Source organism: Homarus americanus, unplaced genomic scaffold (assembly GCF_018991925.1).
Source record: "Homarus americanus isolate GMGI-L3 unplaced genomic scaffold, GMGI_Hamer_2.0 scaffold20930, whole genome shotgun sequence".
Lineage (NCBI taxonomy): Eukaryota > Metazoa > Arthropoda > Malacostraca > Decapoda > Nephropidae > Homarus > Homarus americanus.
In genome coordinates this window covers 1,107,630-1,115,515 of record NW_024748502.1, presented here as the reverse complement: position 1 = coordinate 1,115,515, position 7,886 = coordinate 1,107,630, and positions in this window count along the sequence as shown.

Here is a 7,886-nt window from a genome sequence, read left to right as displayed (position 1 = left end):
AACGTTGATCAAGGCAGCTTCACTCCTCTAGTGTTCACAACCTCTGGTGGGATGGGACCAAGTGCAAGATGTTTCTACGCCAGACTCGCAGAGGTGATCTCCGAGCAGAAGCAGCTGCCCAGAAGCTATGTTACAGCCTGGATGAGATGTAGATTGTCTTTCTCTCTACTTAGGTCTGCTTTGCTCTGCCTCAGGGGAACGAGAGCATCGGCCCCAAAGCCGACAACAGTTGCAGATATTGACTATGAGGCAACAGTCACTGAATGCCACATACATGTAGATCTGCTGCTCATTAACTCAACACAGCTAGGGTAGCTACTTATGTATTAGGATATTTAATTTTAAGGTAATAAAATGGCGGCGAAAGTGTGGTTATTGAGGGAGGCTGGAGGCCATTACATGTAGTAGGTAGCATTACTAAAATCAATAGCGGTAATAATATCATTCTCCTAATTAATACTATATCCTCAGAATTGTGAAGGTAATAATAATTATAATGAAAATAATAATAATAATAATAATAATAATAATAATAATAATAATAATAATAATAATAATAATAATAATAATAATAATAATAATATTATTATTATTATTATTATTATTAATAATAATAATAATAATGATAATAATAATAATAATAATAATAATAATAATAATAATAATAATAATAATAATAATAATAATAATAATAATAATAATAATAATAATAATAATAATAATAATCATCATTATCATCATCGTCATCATTCTCATCATCATCATCATCATCATCATCATCATCATCATCATCATTATTAAAAAATAAAAACACAAACACAAGAATGACCCCCAAACACAAGTACTACAGGCCACCACACGGCACCAAGCAAAATACCCACAGTTATATAAACACACTAGAGAAATATTCTTGGCTCTATAACTCTGTAACACGTAGTTAGAACAAAAGTAATACTACTACTCCATTCCTGAGGTTGAGTAAGGCTCCCTGGGGTATTATGGAAATTGGTCTAGAATAATTTGAATAAAAACGAATTGCCAACTTGCAATCTCTGAGTTTTGCCTTCCAGGAAACAGTAAAAAAAATCTTGTTGCTTGTGTGTGTTTTTGTGGTTTTGTAGCTGAGTGCTTCCGGTGGCGTTAGTGTGTTGTTGTGTGGTAAGTTGCTTCTGTTGGTGCTTGCTTGTGTTTTTTCTTTTATTGTTTGTTTGTGGTTTTGTGATGGTCGTTTGGTACTTTGTGCCGTGTTTGTGTCAGTGTGATGGTCATAAGTATGTTTGTGAGCTCTGTGTGATGATGTATGTGTTTATGTTTGTGTGGGCTTTGGTATATCTGTGTATGTGGAGGAGGAAATGGTATTGTGGTTTCGTTGGTCTATCTATATTGTATATTATGTTATTTATTGGTGTTGTTATTATCCGTCTGTGTTTTTTCATATCTCTCTGCTGCCATTCTTCCCTTACCCTCCCGTTTCCATGCCTCCCTCACCTTCCCACGCCCATCCTCTCTCATCCTTTCCTCTCCTCCATCTTCTATCCAATCCCCTCCTTCACACTTTACCTCTCTCTCCCACTCTTACCTTTACTTCTCTCTCAGTCTCTCTCCCTCCATCTCTCACTCCACCCTCCCTCACTCCTATCACCCCCTCCTTCTTTCACTATCTCCTCTTCATCCTTCCATTCCTCTCTCTATACCTTCATCCCTACCTCCTTCACCCTTCCCTGTTCATACCTTTCCCTCTCTCTTCCTTCATTCCTGCCTCCTTCACCCTTCTCTCTCTCCTTCCCTCCCTCTCTCTCTCCCTCACCCATCCCTCTCTTCCCCCCCTCTCTCTCTCCATCACCCTGTCTTAGCCCTCACACCATCACCACCCCTCCCGGCCCCCAGAAGAACTAACACTCTATGACACTTCACGTGCACAAAGCGACAACAACACACGCACAAGCCACCAACAAAATCATCTTTATTATTGAAGAGAAATATCAATTGACCCACTTTATCCTTTCTGACTCTCTGAAAGGTTAATGAGACACCTGTAACTGTCTTAAATTATACTACCTTCCTTAAATTATATAATACCAGTCTTAAAATGTAACAACTTTAAAATGTAATATCAGCTGTAAAATGTAACGCAAAACTTATAATGTAATATCAGTCTTAAAATGGAAATGACATATCTTTATGCTCTGGGGAAAATGATCCAACACTATCAGACTCAGTAATAAGATAAGAACTCATTTCTCTGAGATGGTAATATCTTTAACTAACATGCGCCTCAGTGGTTCCTCCCGAAAATATGAAAATGATTGATTACTTTTGTAAATAAATGTCCGGGTTTAAATATTTTGGTTTATTCGTGGGTTTTTTGTTGTTGCTCTAATAATGTTTAGTATAGTTGTTTGTGTGTGTGTGTGTGTGTGTGTCAGAAGTAGACAACGAAACACAAAACAAATTAAGAAAAAAGACAGGACAGAACACAAAACTCAACAAAAGCACAATACTGACACCCACACAGTCCTGGAAATTTTGGAACAGGATAGCTATTGTCGCCATTGTTGTTTTTAATGCTGTTGTTACAGCTGTTCTAGTTACTGTTGTTGTTGGTACTGCTATTGTTGTTACTGCTGTTGTTGTTGCTGTTGTTGTTACTGTTGTTGTTGCTCTTATTGCTGTTGTTGTTACTGCTATTGTTGTTACTGCTGTTTTTGTTACCATTGCTGTTGCTACTACTAATGTTGTAGCTGTTGTTGTTACTGCTATTAAGCTACTGTTCCTGTTGTTACTGCTGTAGTTACTGCAGTTATCGTTACTGCTGTTGTTACTGCTGTTGTTGTTACTGATATTAAGCTACTGTTGCTGTTGTTACTGCCGTTGTTACTGCTATAGTTACTGCAGTTATTGTTACTGCTGCTATTACTGCTGTGGCTACCACTGTTGTTACTGCTAATGTTACTGCTGTTGTTATTACTGCTGTTGTTGTTACTGCTGTTGTTATTATTGCTATTGATGTTACAATTGCTGTTGTTGTTCCTGTTGCTGTTGTTACTGCTGCTGTTGTTACTGCTCCTGTTGTTACTGCTGTTGTTATTGTTGTTGTTATTGCTGATGTCACTGTTGTTGTTACTGTTATTAATGTTACTGCTGTTGTTGTTACTGCTGTTGTTAATGTTGTTGTTACTGATGATGTCACTGTTGTTGTTGTTACTGTTATCATTACTGCTGCTGTTGCTACTGCTGTTGTCGTTACTTCTGTTGTTGTTACTGCTATTGTTGTTACTGCTGTTTTTGTTACTTGCTAGTGTTGTGTTACGGTTGTTGTTGTTGCAGCTATTGTTGTTACTGTTGTTGTTGTTAATGTTGCTGTTACTGTTGTTGTTACTAACTCGTGTTGTGTTATGGCTATTGTTGTTACTGCTGGTGTTGCTGTTGTTGTTCCTGCTGTTGTTGCTGTTGTTGTTCCTGCTGTTGTTGCTGCTGTTGTTACTGCTGTTGCTGTTTCTGACGCAGTTGATGTTACTCTTGTTGTCTTTACTGCTGCTGTTGTTACTGCTGTTGTCGTTACTTCTGTTGTTGTTGCTGCTGTTGTTGTTACTGTTGTTGTTGTTAATGTTGTTGTTACTGTTGTTGTTACTAACTCGTGTTGTGTTATGGCTATTGTTGTTACTGTTGTTGTTGTTACTGTTTTTTTGTTAATGCTGTTGTCGCTACTTCTGTTGTTGTTATTGCTGTTGCTGTTGTTAGTATTGTTGTTGTTACTGCTGTTGTTGTTACTGCTGTTGTTATTACTACTGTTGACATTACTGCTGCTGTTGTTACTGCTGTTGACGTTACTACTGTTGTCATTACTGCTGTTGTTACTTCTGCTGTTGTTACCTCTGTTGTTGCTAAAACTGTTGCTGGTGTTACTAATGTTATTGTAACTGCTGTTGTTGTTACTGTTGTCGTTGTTACTACTCTGTTGTTGTTACTACTGTTGTTGTTACTGCTGTTGTTGTTACTGTTATGATGTTACTGCTGCTGTTGTTACTGCTGCTGTTAATGTTGTTGTTACTGATGATGTCACTGCTGTTGTTGTTACTGTTATCATTACTGCTGCTGTTGTTACTGCTGTTGTCGTTACTTTTGTTGTTGTTGCTGCTGTTGTTGTTACTGCAGCTGTTGTTACTGCAGCTGTTGTTACTGCTGTTGTTGTTACCGTTGTTTTTGTTAATGCTGTTGTCGCTACTTCTGTTGCTGTTATTGCTGTTGCTGTTGTTAGTATTGTTGTTGTTACTGCTGTTGTTGTTACTGCTGTTGTTATTACTACTGTTGACATTACTGCTGCTGTTGTTACTGCTGTTGACGTTACTACTGTTGTCATTACTGCTGTTGTTACTTCTGCTGTTGTTACCTCTGTTGTTGCTAAAACTGTTGCTGGTGTTACTAATGTTATTGTAACTGCTGTTGTTGTTACTGTTGTCGTTGTTACTACTCTGTTGTTGTTACTACTGTTGTTGTTACTGCTGTTGTTGTTACTGTTATGATGTTACTGCTGCTGTTGTTACTGCTGCTGTTAATGTTGTTGTTACTGATGATGTCACTGCTGTTGTTGTTACTGTTATCATTACTGCTGCTGTTGTTACTGCTGTTGTCGTTACTTTTGTTGTTGTTGCTGCTGTTGTTGTTACTGCAGCTGTTGTTACTGCAGCTGTTGTTACTGCTGTTGTTGTTACCGTTGTTTTTGTTAATGCTGTTGTCGCTACTTCTGTTGCTGTTATTGCTGTTGCTGTTGTTAGTATTGTTGTTGTTACTGCTGTTGTTGTTACTGCTGTTGTTATTACTACTGTTGACATTACTGCTGCTGTTGTTACTGCTGTTGACGTTAGTACTGTTGTCATTACTGCTGTTGTTACTTCTGCTGTTGTTACTTCTGTTGTTGCTAAAACTGTTGCTGTTGTTACTAATGTTATTGCAACTGCTGTTGTTGTTACTGTTATCGTTGTTACTACTCAGTTGTTGTTACTGCTGTTGCAGTTGTTACTGTTGTTGTTAATGCTGTTGTTGTTAATACTGTTGTTGTTAATGCTGTTGTAGTTGTTACTGTTGTTGTTAATGCTGTTGTTGTTAATACTGTTGTTGTTAATGCTGTTGTTGTTACTGTTGTTAAGCATTACTATTGTTACGAGTTGGGGATTTAGAATACAGTTATACGTCTACCCAGATCCCAACAGGTAACAACAACAAAAAAAACAAAGACAATCGGACTATAAAAGGGTAGACAAAGGATGCGAGTTTTCGTTGTGTATAATAAAGTACCATAAATCCCTAAACAAAATATTCAGCTTATAAATTACCCTTAACCAAACTTAACCTAAACATTAACAGTATATACATATTAATACAACATAAACAATTTTGAAGCAAGTGGACGTGGGGGAGGCAATACAAGATACAAATACTTAAGTGAGGAGCTGAGATGGCTGACGAGTAAGGCTGAGTATTGTAGAAGACGGTAGGTAGTCACTGCGCCGCAGGTTTAGAGGATAGATGATCCTGTGGTCACTTCCCAGAGCCAAGTCTCTCTCCTCGAATTGGAGCTCACAAAGAAGACTAGGAGGAAGTGACGCAACAACCAGGATATGGAGAAGGGAAACCCCGGAGTGTTAACTAAGACGAGTCATACTCGTGTCTCGTCCCTAGATGGCGTTGCTCGTGGTGCTGGGTAGGTAGATCAAGACAATAGATGGCGTGGTTCGTAGTGCTGGGTGGAGGGGTTCGTAACACACCCCCCCTCCAAAGACCTCCGTAGCGCGGGCGCGGAGGTGATCACCTGGTGCGTCTGGAGAGTAGCTGCTGCATTTCCACTGGAGCTCGGGATAAGGAAGCTGCAATCTGGTTGGATGAACGTGAGTGGGTTATGGTCGGTGAAGACTAGGGTTGTTTGTGGGCAAGACTGGAGGTAACATTCAAACTTCTTTATTGCCAACACCAGAGCCAGGGCCTCCTTCTCTATGGTCGAGTAGTTGGTCTGATGCTTTTTCAACTTGGCGGAGTAGTATGCCACAGGGTGAAGGACATCAGTGGTTGGGTCGGGTTGTAGGAGCATAGCCCCCACTCCGACACCGCTAGCGTCGATTTGCAGATGGAAGGGCAAGGTGTAGTCAGGGGGGTGGACTACAGGCTTGGAGGCAAGGAAGGCTTTGAGGCGGTGGAAAGACTGGTCGCACCTCTGGTTCCAGATGTAAGGGACCACAGAACTGGTAAGGTCTGTGAGGGGTCCGGCCACGCTGGAGAAGTTACTGCAGAACCGAAGGTAGTAGCCGCACATCCCCAGGAAGCGCATGAGTTCCTTCCTCGTCCTTGGAGTGGGGAAGGACAAGATGGCTTTAACGTTTGCGTCCTTGTCTCACCATACCATGCCCAACGATATGTCCCAGGTAGGTCACTGAGGCCCGGCCAAAAGCAGATTTAGCCAGGTTTATGGTGAATCCAGTCTCTTGCAGTCGTGCAAACAGTATCTCCAAACGCACCAGATGTTCGTCCCAGCTGTCCGACACCACCACCAGGTCATCCAGGTAGGCGAACGTCCCACCTAAGTCTTGAATTAGGAAGTTGATGGCCCTCTGGAATGTGGCCGGAGCATTAGAAAAGCCAAAAGCCATAACCAAATATTGAAAAAGACCAAATGGAGTTATAAATGCCGAGATTATTTTTGCCCTATCCGTGAGTCCCACTTGATAATATCCTTTCAACAGGTCCACGGTACTGATAAATTTTGCACAGCCTATGCTGTCTATTATATCTTCACTCAAAGGTAAAGGGTAGGAGTCTGAGACAGTGACCTGGTTCACTTTACGATAATTGGTACAGAAACGAAAAGTGCCAACGGGTTTTGGAATGAGAAGGCAAGGTGAAGCCCAGGGGGAGGTACTAGGCTCAGCTAAGTTATGTTTTAACAAAAAATCTACCTCTTTTTTCATAATCTCTCTTTTTTGTGGATTTAGTCGATATGCTGATTGCCTAATGGGTTGTACATCATCTGAGATTAGCTTAATATAATGTTTAAGTATATTGCAAAACCCTGGGAGGTCTGACGTGACTTTAGGAAATGTTGATAATAACTTAGTGAGATCTTTTGCTTGAGATGGATTCAGAACAGAAAAATACTCATCCAAGTTGTTGAGTATGTGACTGTTAGCAGGGTTTTCTTTAGGTTGAGGGAAGTCTAAATTCTCCAATAGGTCCATGTCATCTGTCTCCGGCTCCGGCCCTGACAAAACCGTATGCAATACAGGTTGACTTATAGCCTCTGGGATGTCTTCCTCTGACTGCCTGGAATTGTAAAGTTTCATGAGATTAATGTGAACAAGTTGTGAATCTTTTCTGCGATCAGGAGTATGGACTATATAGTTGAGGGGAGATAGTTTATTAGCATCGACTTGAAAGTTTTGATGGAACCGTTCCAAGCAACCTTGGGACGGTGGGTGGTAAGCCGAAGATGTACAATGGTCCACACTGGGGTCTTTCATCACCTGTTTGAACAAAGATGGATCAGATTGTTGGGCTGTAATGAGCTCATCCTTACTAATGGTCTTATTGTACAGATCTTCTGTGGGTAATAAGATATTGGAGGTGGTTTCACATGAAGAGGGCCCATTACGCACACACTGTGACCGGGTGACAGCACAAGATGGGAAAAGATGAGGAATAGTTTCTTTAAGGTCAGTGGTGAAGTTGACAGGTAAGGGAGAGTCGACTGTCTTTATGTTAGGAACCACTAGATCTCCAACCAAGTCATTACCCAATAATAAATGAATGCCGCTCACAGGCATTGGATCTTTCCTAATGGCTATTTGCACTTCCCCAGTAATCAAGGGACATTGGAGGTGCACTTTAGCTAAGGGATA